The following is a 14,520-nucleotide window of genomic DNA, read 5'->3' on the forward strand; positions in this document are numbered from 1 at the left end:
AGGCATCTTCTGACTGATTTTAGTCATGGACTGCCCCTAGGCAAACTATTATGAAAATAAATCACTCCAACAAAATCAGTTTCTCCCAGTTACAGAAAGAACAGTTGGAGTTTCCTCCAGTCTCCTCTATTACAGCCAGTAATTGGCACGTGGAGGTCAGGCTGACAGGGAATGTCTGGGCCAACCAGCCTCGTCTTCAGCAGCTCCCTGGCATGTATGAGGCTGGTTTCCTCCTCTGCTTCAAGGGATACAGACACTCATCTGACAGCCAAATAATCTTACTAATGAGTAATTAGAGCCTGTTTTCAGGCCCTTCCTTTCCAACTGCTTTACATGTTAACTAGAGAAACTTGTTGTAAATAATTTGTCTTTAAAAGAATAATACATAATAATTTGGTTTGAAGATGTTCCTCTCCCTTTTCATGAAGTGATGGGAAGAGTCAATCCAACAAATCACACGAGACTTACAGATTATCAGTTGCAGCTCAGTGTTATTTCTCTGTGCCCAAGATCTCCAGGATATTTCAAGAACTGTATAAATAAAATTTTTGTATTGTATGAGTACAAATGGAATCCAAATTAGACCATGATCCATTCTGACAGAGGATTAGTTTGGGTTACTAGTTCTTGCTGGCATTTTTGTATGAATTTTCCTTTCTTGCTGTGAGCACATGGGAAATTATTGAATTAGTTAAAATTAGTGAGCTGTTGTAGAGTGTATTAAACAATTGGCTGGGAAGATTATAATTATCAGGGATTTTAAGAAATTAAATGGATGTCTCTTAAAGATCTTACAGTAGATGATGCTGCTAGCAATTTATTAGTTCCGTTAATAAAATAATAATCCAGGCATCAGGGAAACTGTTTATGTGATAAGAACTGAAATAGCTACTTGGCTAGGTGAAATACCTGGTATTACTATGCAGGCAAGAACTGGCCAAATTAGAACTACAAGGATAATGGTTCTGCAGAAAGCAGACAGTGTATATGTTAAGCCTGCTTTTACCTGAAAGAGCTTAATATACACTTACAATCCTCAGGCTGAATTACTACGAATGAGAGATCAAAGCTGCATATTAGGCATTATGAAATAGGAATTATGAAGAGCTGACTGACAGGGATGCTGACTATGTGACTACCTCATGTAACTGCACATTACTTTCATCATGATCCCCACAACCTCCTTGTCATCTGCTTACTAACGCCTCCATGAGCTGTCACTCCTTTTCCTACTACTGCAGCTTCTGATTATGTAAAGACTTTTTGGCCTCTATGCTTTAATGCTTTCAAGCTCCAGCTTTTCTGACAAGTTGTCTTCTCCTCTGTTCATCTTATTATAAAGCACCTTGCCATAACATCTGGATACCAGGGGCAGTACGTACCAAAGAACGAACTCAGGTGTCATCTCTGCTTAATTTCCACCTTACTGAAATAAAATCTGCAATCCTTGAAAGCTCACTTAGTAGCTATCAAACACTGCAAGCAGCTCAAATTCTGCATCTTGGTATGGTCAAAAAACTAGTCTTGACAGTGCTGAGCAAGTCTGGCACAAAGTCAGGATTCACCCAGCTGCGTTGGTTTTCACATGTTGGTTCATCTTCCCAGTTTCACCCCCTAAAGAGCACCCCCCAAGTCAGGCTCTGCACAAAGCTCTGTCAGTGGTGAAGCTACTCCACCACCCTTTTGTCTAAAAGGGCAATGGTTGGATTACTTATCCTGGATATGAAAAACCTGCTGGTTCAACTTCCCTATCCGAGAGGATGTAACTCTTCATGCTCTTAAATGCCTCTTGAATGTACCCGTGTTATGGACTGCAGGGGAGAAAAGAGGCGTGCGGAGGCCAGGCTGAAAGAGGGTTAACTGCCAAGCTCAGGTTATTTTAGGGTAATTTATCTGTTTGGGATGGTGATCTCTTATAGTTATCACTACCTCTCCCCTACCCATTTTGCAAGCAATGAATAATCATTGGGCCAAAAGAAGGGTGAAAACAATCCTACTGATGAGTGGTTAAAGACTGACTTCAGGCCTTTCCCTTCCAAGCACCTAACCAGCAACCAGTATGAACTATTTTTTCTTTATAGCTGAAATATTTTATTACTTGCACAAAGGGGAATTGCTTCCAAAGGAGCAGCTGCACATGCTCTACTAGGATATCCGCTGCTGTCAGACAGGTGCCTGCATCCTCTGAAGCAGAGGAGGAAAGCAGCCTCATATGCACCAGGGCGCTGCTGAAGATGCCCCTAGCTGGCCCAGTCACCCCCTTTCAGCCTGACCTCTGCACACCTCTTTCCTCCCCTGCAATCCACAACACGGGTACATTCAGGAGGCATTTAAGAGCACGAAGCCCAAAGCAGGCACCTCCCCGAGGGACTGGAGCAGGCTTTAGTCTTCAGAGGTGGAGGCAAGGCCGCGAGCACCCGGTGGGCCTTGCTCTCGGCGCTACGGTCGCTGGGTGCCCGAGGCGCAGCCGAGCCCAGAGAGCGGGGGGAAAGCTGCGCTTCCAGCCCCGAGTCGCCGCTGTGTTTCTTAGCCGGCGGCAACCCCAGCCGCCCCCTCCCCTCAGCGGCCGCCATTTTCTCGGGCCGGCCGTGCCCCACCTGTCATGGCGGCCGCGCCCCGGCCGCGTCACGTGGGCGAGGGGAGAGGGCGGAGGGAGGAGGAGGAGGAGGAGGAGGAGGAGCAGCGATCACGTGGCGCCGCCGGCCCGCGCGGGGCGGGGCGGTCACGTGGGGCGGCGGCGCGGGCGGTGCGCGCCGCCGCCGCCGCTGAGGGCACGGGGCAGGCGGAGGGCGATGCTGCCGCCGCCGCGGTGAGTGCGGGGGGGGGAGGGGCGGTAGCGGCGCGAGGGCGGCCCCGACCGTTACCGCGCCTGCCCCGGGGGGGGCCGGGGCCCGGGCGGCCGCTCGCGGGCGGCGGCTGAAGTTGTTCTGAGCCGCCCCCGGCCCGGGACGGCTCCGCTAGAGCGTTTCCCCGCTTCTGGCCGCATCCCGCCAGCGCGGGGGCGAAGCGGGGCGCTGAGGCTCGGTTAGAGCTCGGCGTCACGGTGAAGGGCGCCGGTGTAACGGCCCCGCGGCGGGGGCCGTGGGAAGTCCTGCGTGGGACCGGGCTGCGAGCCCCGGCGCGGGGATCCGCGCGGATTTGCTGCCGCTGCTCCCGTCGCCGAGTCCCTCGGAGGGCAGAGCTAGGCATGGGCTGCCTGCGGTGGCGCGCTAAAGCTTTCCTGGCTTTATGCCTAGAAAAATTATCTTTAAATCACTTCTTCTTTTTATTTTTATTTTTTATTTTTTCCCCTTCGGTTTTCAGTGTACAGTTTGCATCACTGTGGCTCTCTTTTCCTCTTTGCCAATGTGCATTATTTAATGTGGCTGGGCTCCGGTCCTCCTAGCGAGCTCCCACTGCCATGTGGCTGTTTTATTTTATTTTATTTTATTTTATTGGTGTGTGTTACCGCTTATAACGGTGGCTGCAACTGAAAACGCTGATTGCAATCTAATAGCCTCCCAAGCTGTGTGCGAGGCGACAGAGGAGTTCCTTGGTCCCTCGCTTGCGTGAGAGCAGCCCCAGTCGAGCAAGCAACCAGACAGCTGAGGGCTGCCTGTCGCAGGGGCTGAGCGGGTCTCGCTCTCCTCTGCTGCGGTCTGGCCCTGGAAGCGAGCACGGCTTCAGGGGCTGCCTCTCCAGATAGCCGCTTCGCCTTTGGGCACTGCTTCATAGATAGCAAGCTTAAAACTGCCTCTGAGATGGATTAAAACACTAGTGCTGTTTAGTACAGCCTCTCTTCTGAACTGTATCCTGGCTGTTTTCACAATATCAATTATAGGACTCTATTGTATAACTAAGTACAAAGTGCAACCCCCCCCCTTTTTTTTTTTTAAAAAAAAGAAACCCTAAAACCCCCTTGTGACTTGGCTCTGTTGTTGCTATGTAAACAATCTGTGCTTTGGTGCATTTGAGGGAATGGTGAAATCTCTTAATGCTGGTACAGAAATTATGCAGGTGGGCAGGATCATCAGTGCTCTGCTATTTACTGATATTGTTTTTTCTTTCTGGAAAATGTATTTCAATATAAGATCAGATCTCTTCTTGTGTAAATGTCACTTACAGATTACTCTTTCTAATGCTTCTGAGTATTTCCTGATCTAGCATCCTTTTCCCTCCTCCCCCACGTGGATCCCATCTTAATAATAATAATAATAAAAAAATGCTCCTAGAGATCTCTAATTAGTTTAAGCTGATACAAGTGCGGGCAGTGCCCAACCAAGGGTGTACAAACCTCTCGCTGGCAGTTGGGATTCCCAGACCTTGTTCTAGAGCAGCATAGAAGTCCAGGTGGTTTCAGATAAGAGGCTTTTGATTAAGAAGCCATTGGCCTCCTCCAGTGTCTCTGAAGAACAGCATGCCTTCTGCATAGGCTTCTCCTCATCTCTGGGTAAGATAAGCTCCTGCAGAGTTTTAGGAGCCCTTTTGCAGCAGGGAAGGAAAGAAATAACACTGCAGCTCTAATGAGCCTTCATCTCAGCCTCAGATGAGGAAGCTAGCAGGCTACATAGCATGTGTTTGGGTTTAAGAGAGTCTAACTGCAGGTTTTTGGGGCCTGTTGCCTGTCTTCCACCATCTAATCATTTTGTTCTGGAGAAGAAAAACCAATACTGTGCTATGCATAGGGATAGAACTGGAAAGAATTCCTGATCAGCTACTGTGTAACAGTAGTTTGTGAGAACAGGTGAATTTGAACACCATTTTTATAGTGACGTAAAACAACAGGAGGTGAGATTCCAGATGTTTAGGAGGAAGACAGCTCCAAAACGGCAGAGTTAGGGAAATAAAGGTGAATTAATAGAAACTTTTCTCTACTGGTAAGTATAGACTAGTAAATACTGTAGACTGATAGCAAATGCTAAAGAAACAAGAGCTTTTATAATAATTAGAGGGCATGTTTGTGGAGTGGGGCAAACTGGATTGAGAGAATTAGAAGTAACTGAGCAGACAATAACAATGGGAACTGCAAATCTTCCAGCGAGGAAGAATAGGATACTCAGGGGTGAAAAGAAGGAGGGAGGATCGTACTTGCTTTACTTGTATTACCTTGGAAGGTACTGTAAAAAGGTTGTAGGGACTGAGCAGCTGGCAGGCTGAATTTAGCAGTGTGGCATCTGTGTTGATTACTAAAGCAGAAAAGTAAGAGGAGATTTACAGCTGAAGAGACAAGGTCAAATTTGAAAAAATATAACTGTTTCTTTCTTTGGCAATTGCATTTATCAGCTTTCTAAATAGCTCAACACCTAGCTCGACAATGCTACTGTTTCCATATATCCCTAAACTCAAGTAATTCATTCTTTCTGCTTGTTTTGGAGAAGTGATGCAATACAGCTTGATTTTGTGCTATTAATCAGCAAAAGTACACCTGCATATTGCAAGTACAGAAACTGTGAAGCTTGATTCAGCCTCTGCTAGGATGTGGGAAGCAGGAAAACTCTTGATTCTTATCTAAGATTTCTTTCCAAAATGTATGGAGGTGAATGCATCTACTGTTGCAGCCACTGCTATTTTACAAAGTACTGTCAGTACCAAGACTTTGGCTGTTAAGCCAGTGTTTAGCAACATGACTAAAAACATTTGTTCAGCTCATTCTGAGGAAGAGTTAATGGGATCTACCACATCCTTCAGCTGTGGTCTGGCATGTTTCTCATGTGAGTCAGCATTGTGTATGTATTGTAGTATGAGCAAGACATAGGTATGCAGGCTGGGGAGGAATCCAGACCCCACCATCCCATACTGCTCACAGGCAGGTGCTAAGATGTCTTTATTAGTTCTGAATTCAGTTTACAGTGGGTGAGCTGTTTTATTTTTCTCTCTTGGGGCAGTAGTCGTTGTGCAAGATTGTGCATTTCTGAAATTAAAGATTTTACATGGCCAACAAGTTAAAGCTTATTGCCTGTGCTACAGTTAAAGTGTACATGCTCTAACCCCTCTTGCTGTGGGGCAAGCTGCCTTGACAAAAATTTCTCCTGCTGTGCAAGAGAGAAAGAATATATGCATGAAGAAATGTTGCAAAGCAGCTGATACGAAGTAACTGTTTTTCTGCCCTAACTACTTTACATCTGTCCCAAGACCTTACCCATGAGACACTGCACCATTCAAGAGGTTGAATTTTAAATTGATTAATACAAAACGTGCAGAGGCATACTAAAAACAATATACCTCAATAAATGATTGGTACGTGCCAAACTGATTTAAATGAGTAGCTCAGTGAATATTAAGAACATATTCCTGGAGGTCTTGTTTTTGGTTTATATAAAACAATCCAAACATAGCTTGGCTAAATGGCATAGACCTTCTTGTACAGACAGGGATTAAATTAGGATCTCTATTTTAATTAAGATCGCCTCTGAAGGTTAGAGATCTTTTCCCAGGAAGCACCAAACTCTATCCTGTTTTGACACCCAACTCCTTATGAATCAGTCTTAGTAAGCTGACTATTTTGCTAATTCCTGAAGTGTAATATCCAGAAAAAAATGATATCACTGTCTCCCTTGATACCTTTTGTGTATTTCTTAGTGATTTTTTTAAAGTGTTCTTTAAATTTCTTCTCCATTTTTTTTTGAATGGGTAGAGAAGGAAGGAATGTTGGATCTTTTCTCTATTTACAGTCGCAGCAACTGCCACTCTGCAGACATGCTATGGAGCATTCCAACAAGCTAAAGGAGTAAGACTGAATTAAAGTTCTATATGCAACCGAGGAATGTTTTTTATTTCCTGGGAGAAGTGTACCTTTGTTTCTTCATTGGCATGTTTTCAGCAGCAGTTCATGAGGAAAGAAGAGAGGAGATGGGAAAGAAGAGAAAGCCACAGAAATATGGAAGGAAGACTAATTAAAAATCCTTGGAATGCCTTAATTTTGATGGTTAGCATGAGTGTCTGCTTCTTTTGTCAGCAGACACTCAGACTAATTTCCTGTGGAACAAGAGAAGAAAAACTTTTGGGTTGCGTGCTAACCTTATGCGCTATCAGTGTGTGGGAAAGTATGGCTCCTGGCAAAGTAGGAAAATGTACTTTTGCTCTACTCTTTACTTTGTTGCTTGATTTCAGTATGAAAATCCTGAGTATGTTTTCACATTTAAAACATTGGCAATAGATGAGCAGGAAAAAAAGTGACCAGTAGAGGGTGGAAAATGAGTCCTCCACAATTATTTACCCAAAGAACCTTCTCTGGAGGAGGGAAGTGAGTCTGTAAGATCATGTAGAAGGAAATCTGAGAAAACTAATTTTTACAGTAAATTGCAACAGTTGTCTCTCTACATGATATATGAAATTTCTATATGCTATTGATTTATCATTCTAGTCCTACTGTTAGTGGTCATTTAAAAAACCCATATTTTAGTTACCAAAGCATGCCAATAGAAGGTCTGTTTGCTTACATATTTGGAAAACTCCCTATCCTATTGTCAAGTACAACATTTAGCAATATAAACTCGTTAAACTTGATAGCTTAGTTTAGATACGTGAGTGAGAGTGCTTACATTGACTCTGACTCTAGACATGTTTGTAGAACCAATAGTACCTTTTTTGTTAGTACTATAATATTGTATTTTGTTAAAGAAGGAAAAAGAGGAAGACCTCTCCTATGCAAGAGGTTGATAGTATAATCCAGGAAGGCACGCTGAGGAAGCTGACGGAATGGGTTATTGCTCCTTAAACCCAGAGCTCTGTTCAATACTTGTATCATCTTCTGTTGCTGTGGTCTTGGAGTCTTTGATACTTTTGTTTTACTGTATCAGAGTTTTATAGGTCAGAACTGATACAGTGACTTGCCTGGGATCTCATCGACATCTGCAGCAGAGCAAGTTGTTGAGCCAGGATGTCCCTTGGCTCAGTCTGATGCCTTAACCGTGCAGATTTGGTCAATGAGATGAAGAGAGTATCTGGGACTGAAATTAGTTTATATCTTCAGGCTTTCTTTAATGAGTGAGCAAATGGGACAAGTAATCTGTATATAGAAATTACTTTAAAACTTTTGCTGGTAAAAAGTGGGTTAGAAAGCAAGAAGGCTATCAGACTTTTTTCTGCTCTCTTTGAGGAAGAGTTGCTTACTGTGAAAAATGAGTCCCACGCCTCTGCTGTTCCATATGGTCTGCATACTGTGGACTCTGTGCTAAAGCTTGAAGGCAGTAAATCCTGGTGACTTTTGTTTCTGGACATCAGAAATGCAAATCAGCCTTGAGTTCAGTACAACTCTGTTTTTATTACTACTTCCAGAGATTTTTACAGATTTTAGTAATGGGCACCAATCAAAAAAAAGCTAAATTAGAGCATAACATACTGAGGATATCTCTTAAGATTGTGCCATTTCTTCAACAAATAGAGAAACTTAACAGGAGTAAAGAATTATTAGCAGATTAGTGAGTTAAATGCTTTCCTCAGCTTTTGTGGACTTGTAGCAAACCTTAACTTGCTTTAACCTTACTCATAATTTTGTTGCTGCATTTCATCTTTATTTTGAGCAAATATTGTGTGTTTGCGTTAATAGCGGTTATTCAGGATTCAATAAGATGTTTGTTACAGAGCTAATCAAACTAAGTTGCAGGGGTAAACTGTGCTGCCACAGTACATAGGTCATAGACCAGTATTTGGGGCGAACTGTGTTACTTTACCTGTTATGGTTTCAGAGGTTTGACTGTAAATGAATGTAATGTGTCTGGGGTGTAAACATAACCATTCTATCATTTTATTTATATATACATACACACACACACACACACACACACACACACATATATATATAAAAGAAATGGAAGTTTCTGGGAAGTTTCTGCATGTTGTAAAGGAAAATCCAGCAGACAAAAGAGAAATCAAGGAGCTGTGTATGATTTGTGGAAAATAGTCTTGGAGGTCTATAAAGTATTTGATCTAGTGCTGTAGGATAACATGCAACTTAACCATTCCCATGATACCAGCATTAGAGAGTCTCAGATTCTGTAGTACTACAATTTTAAGTGCAGCAGATTTGCACTTTATACCAGTCCAGTTACAGTCTTCTGTGAAGTTTCTAGTGTGAGATTGCAGGTGCATTTAATGTACTTCCTGCATGCAGCTGTTGGCTCTAGTGTTGCACTGAGTTCTGCATGAGTCGATGCCTTTGAGTTAATCACAGAACTGGGATTTGCAAAAAACTTTTGTAAAATGCAGTATCCATGGTCATTGTTCACAGACTTAAACCCAATCTAATTTTGTTGTCCCACTGAAAAGTCCTTTGAGGTCTGTTTTGCTGCCAGTGTTTTTGGCAGGAAAGCTGTACAAAAGAAGTCTCTGAATTTTCATTTATTTAATTTGGAAAATATTTTGCAAGCTTTCACATTGCTTGGGGAAAATAGGCCAAACCATTTTTGCTTATTTTTTTTAAAAGAAGATATGTTCAAACAGAAAGCATACCTGGAAAATTTCAGTAGAAATGCAGGAGTTCTCTAAAACTATTAGTGATTTGAAAAACGAGGAACAGAAGAACTGTAGAATGGAAATTTGTATGCGATAGTTTTCTGTGACATAACTACAGTCTGTAATGCATGATGAAGGATGCCTCAGGAATACACTGACTGATCATGTTTCTCTACTGATTAGCAGTAAAATGACCAGCCTTGCTTATGCTGCCAAACACGGATCGTGAATCAGTTAAAACAAAAACCCCCGCTCACTGTGCTTTTGGCAGAGGATATATGGTCAAGTGAGAAATAGTCATGTAGCATTCATGTCCTAAGACTCATCCAAATTATCCTGTTGCCATAGAGAAACTTGTGTTTGTTACCTCGGTCCCAGTTAGGACTGGGAAGCAGTGCTCAGCAACAAAGTGTTAAGTTTCAGGGTCCGTGTTTTATTGTTTGCTGAGAATGAAGACACCAGCTGGGTTTGACTGCTACCGCAGGAAATGCGTTTTCACGATGTAACCTTGCACTGCTTCTGTAGTGCCGACTCTTCTGGAAGAAGGTGAGCGTCTTTCTTCAGCTGCTTATGCTGAAGTATGTCTTACTAATTATTTTGCATATGTCTCTGTTTTTACTGTTATTTTAGTGAGCTTTGCAGACATTATGCATAGACAGCTAAATAGACCGTAAACATTTAAAAAAAGTATTAAGCAGCTTGCTTGCTTGTTTGACCTTGTAAGCTCTCTAACATTTTGTATTTGTATGTAACACTGGAGAATTATAAACTCTAATGTTTAGATAACTGCTTTTACAGTCATCTCTCCCTTAAAGATTTAGTTATCTTTTTTTTTAATCTTACAATTTTCTAAACTGTACATGAAAAATGAAGGACTAATCAGGGAATTAGTATTGTGACTTATTACAAAATTCATGTGCTTTTCTTTGGAGAAACAATGTGAACGTTTGGTTTCTCTGAGAGTTGCTTTCCCCAGTGGAGGGGAAAAATCCTTTTAGTTGCTAATAAATATTTTCTTCCAATTGAAACAATGGGAAGAAGGTATTTTTAGGACTATGTGAATGGTATGACATGCATTTATATGCCAGGTGGCTTAAAGTAAAATCCAGCAGAGCAACTCTACAGTGCAACATGCTTGCTAGAGAGACAGGTAAGAAAATTCCATGCATATTATTGTGCCCTGGTAAATTGGGATGCTGTAGCAGTGTGATAAACTCAGCTACTGTATAGCGCTTATTTGCTCAATATTGAGTTCTAGGATTTTGATAAGCTAGTGTTTCTAATCCAAATGTATTTGATTTCTCTAATCGCCAGCTGGACTGTTATGTTAATCTTCTTGATGCAATGTTGTACTACTGATTGTACCTAAAACTAGCATTCTGTTCTGTTGCTGGTTAACATCAGATTCTGACTGTTATGAAACTTTTCCTTCCAAAGCTTATAACTGGTTTTTGCAATTAATTTGTACCCTTAAATGAGTGACTTCATGAAATAATCTTACTTCTTGGAGAGGAGGAATCTCTTAGCATAAAGATGTCATATATCAATAAGGAAAATAAAAATCCGGTATGTTTTTATTGTTGACAAAGAGAGATAGATTAAAGAAATTAAACTCTATCAGTAAGGAAGCATTTCAAATGAAGGTAGATAAAGAAGTAGCTTTTTTTTTAAAAAAAAAAAAAAAAAAAAGCTGAATTTTGTTTACATTCACTCTGATACGACCGCCTTTTAAGTAAAGCTTTTGTACTGCATTTGAGAAATTCCAAAATGCTTGATAAGCAAAGTCATGTTCCTAGAGGACACATTCCAATATACAGTCTATAGGTTTAAAAACTGCAGTGCTCTGCTTAAAGTTCAAGATTTGAAATACAAATGAGGATACGTAAGTGAACAGTTTGCCAGTGGCAGAATAATGAGAAGTGGGAACCTTAGTTCATAATGGTGATCAATTTAAAAATTTTCCATAAAACATCATTGGCTGTATAAACTTTCTACTTGCTGCAGTTTAATGTCATGTAGCTAATTATTCTTAATTGAAAGATAGTTCTACAGCAACAACTTAAATTTTAAGTTTCCTACTCCTCAAATCTTATTCTTTTCTCGGATTGCATGTGATCTTAGGTGAGATATGTAAAGTCTGATTTCTCAAGTTCTTAATAACTGGTAGCTCCTACTGATCAGATCATTTGTTGGCTTTCAGAGCTTCATAAGTTGCCCTTAGAAGTCACATGCTCAGGCTAAGTAAAAATAGATCTTAATGTGTCATCTCATTAAAATGAATGAGAGCAGTGATCTTATGCAAGAGGACAGACTTTGGTTCAGGATATATTTCTGTGAATGAGATTTGCTGTCCCTGGAGTTATAGTAGTCTCTCTTAATTTTGTAGCTAGTGAACTATTTTTTTTTCAAGCTTTCAGCTGCATCTGTCTTCTCATCTGTAAAACAAGGAGTGATGTATCTTATCTCCGAGATCTTTATAATGTCTCAGAATCATTCAAGGTGGAAGGGGCCTTGGGGCCTCCAGCTATAACTGGAGTTGACACTGAATTCAAAGCAGGTACCTCAAGATGTCCAGCTGGGTCTTGAAAACCTGCAAGGCTGTTCCAGTGCCTAATTATCTTCAAGGACAAACCCCCTTTTCGTATATCCAGTTGGGAGATCCCCTTATTTCAGCTTAAGATCATTGTCTTTGATTCTCCCACCTTGCACCTCAGTAAAGAGCCTGACTCTGTTTTCTTGATAACCTCCCATAGGTACTGCGAGGTTGCTGTTAAGCCTCCCATGCCATCCCCTTTCCCAGCTCCCTCAGCTTCTCCTCACAGGAAAAGTCCTCCAGCCTCCAACCAGCTTGGTGGCCCTCCACTTGACTTCCTCCAGTTTATCTACATCTTTTTTGTACTGGAAAATCCCAGACTGGACATGGTACTCCACATATGGTCTTGAGTGCTGCGCAGATTGGCATAACTGCCTCCCTTGGCCTGCTGGCTGTGCTCCTGTTGCTGTAGCTGGTGTGTTACCAGCTGTCCTTACTGCAAAGATGCTATTCTGGCTTGCATTCTGTCAGACCTTTCTGGTCCTTTCTAGCAGAGCTGCTTCCCAGTCTGTCTCAGTGGCCAGGGCGGTTATCTGTCCCAGGTTCAGGACTTCACATTTATCCTTGTTGAATGCCAGGCAGTTCCTGCCGGCCTGTTTCTCCAACCAGTATTTACCGTAGGAGCTACTGTGAATGGCTTCTATTTCTTGTGTGATGTGTATGTTAGTGGAGTACTATTTCTTTCTAACCCGACCTCTGTTCATCATACTGTTAACGCTGCTGTTTGCTAGTGACTTCATAAGGAAACTAAAGCGTGTTCATGCTAGTGCTCTTTTGGAAGAAAAATAATGGTAGCTGTGACATGTTGGAGGCTAAGAAATATATAAACAGTTAAGACTATTGATAGAGCAAAATCTTGCATTTACAGGTAGTGTTACTTTTATCATCCTCATTTTTGTCCTCCAAAAATAAACAACAAAATAAAAATTAAAAGCATCTATAGAAGGTCATACCCAAATTTGTCTTCTTTCTATTGCCCTGTAGAAAGAGAAGAAATATTAGTTTAGTCATTTTTAATAGAATTTTCCTTAAATGAAGATTATATACATCTGTTTCCTCCCTTAATATGGGTCCAAAATACATAGACTGTCTTGCAGGAAATCTGGGAAGTGTGAGTTGTATCTCTAAATTTTTTTTAATCTTTTTGAAAAGCTGTTCTTGGAAAAACTAAAATCAGACATCAAGGCTGTTTTTTTCAAATAATTCTGACTTCTACTTCAAAAAACTTTGAGGTTAAGCTGATCCTCTGTTTGGGCCCTGACAAAAGTGAGTTTTGGCACAGTGGTGAAATACCTAGTCATAAGGTGTTTGCTAAACTGTTGAGGTTCATCCAAGCAAATGTTGGCTTTTAAGCAGTGGCTGGTTAAAGATCTTGTAACTGCTTTTGCTCTTTAAGCCAAAGTGTTGTGAAATGCAGTTGACTTTTAATGGGGGAAAAGAAAATATATATGGAAGTTTCACACCGGGTCAGTGTTAGAACTACCCAGGTTACTAACAGCAAACTGTTACCGGCTGTCCAGCGGAACAAGCTGTATCACTGGGCCACTTATTAAATGAATGTAAAAGTTACTGGGTTTGAAGAATGCTTTGAATGTTATGCTGGTGTTTTGAGGAAGTTGCAAGAAGTTAGTCAGATGTGGAAAAAAGAATTGTTCCGTAATTACTAAAGCATGAGACTACAGAGTCCTAGAGTTTTTTCTGCTCTACACGTGATTGACTTTCGGAGGTTTTTACTAAGTTACTTGTGTTTAACTTTTATACTTCTGTTAAAAAAAATCAATGATTTACTGCTTCTGCAAGGACCTGAGATTTCTGTACTGCAATTTAGAGATTAGAGAGAAATATTTAACTCTTGGCATTTCTGGCATCCTACTGTGCTAACTCTGTTCCAAGGCTTTGTCAAAGTGGGAAAGCTATGAGACAGTAAGTATATGACAGTCACTATAGAGCAGTAAGGCTGAAAGTTGGAATATTTGTTTAGAAATACACAGAAAACGATGCCATATTCTCTTGAACCCTTTTAATTGAGTTGGTGCAGAGTAGGTAGTTTCCCAGACTGTGTAATGTTTTCCTTTTTCTATCACCCCACTTGCCTCCAAAATGGATTTTAATCTCCTGGTATAGGAGATGCTGCCACCTTGAATGATTTTGTTTGTCATGTTGAACTATCTATGACTGGATTTCTAAGTATACCAGTGCAATCAACCATAAATCCCATGTATTGCTAGGATGCTGTGTAGGTTAATGAATGCTTGTGAAATACTTCAAGGTATTATCATAATTTATATGTTGTTTGCTGTGAAAGCAAATAGGTGTGTGCGTGTCTTCTGTTCATTTGGGATGTTCTTTCACTACCTGCGTTTTTGGAAGAAGGAATTGTGTGTTTGAGGTGTTTTCAAGGCTTGCTTTTGGCAGCTGCATTGCTGTTCAGAGGTGAAGGTAAGAAATGGATAGACCCTTCAGGACTAGTCCAAATTACCAATCAAACCTGTAGG

At 41.4% G+C, this 14,520-nt stretch overlaps 1 protein-coding gene across 9 annotated transcripts in view; it reads left to right on the forward strand.

The window, feature by feature from the left end:
* The first annotated feature begins 2,733 nt into the window (after nt 1–2,733).
* GALNT11 (polypeptide N-acetylgalactosaminyltransferase 11) overlaps nt 2,734–14,520 on the forward strand; it is a 53,192-nt gene continuing 41,405 nt past the window's right edge. For 4 of the 9 annotated variants that reach the window (XR_009957542.1, XM_062568800.1, XM_062568802.1 and 1 more), the window contains exon 1: nt 9,918–9,978. The gene's annotated coding sequence lies outside the window, so the exon portion shown is untranslated. Of the gene's footprint in view, nt 2,810–9,917; nt 9,979–14,520 lie in introns of those variants that run through there. The other 5 variants (XM_062568799.1, XM_062568801.1, XM_062568797.1 and 2 more) reach the window with 4 other exon arrangements.

This window comes from Rhea pennata, chromosome 2 (genome assembly GCF_028389875.1).
Source record: "Rhea pennata isolate bPtePen1 chromosome 2, bPtePen1.pri, whole genome shotgun sequence".
NCBI classification, from domain to species: domain Eukaryota; kingdom Metazoa; phylum Chordata; class Aves; order Rheiformes; family Rheidae; genus Rhea; species Rhea pennata.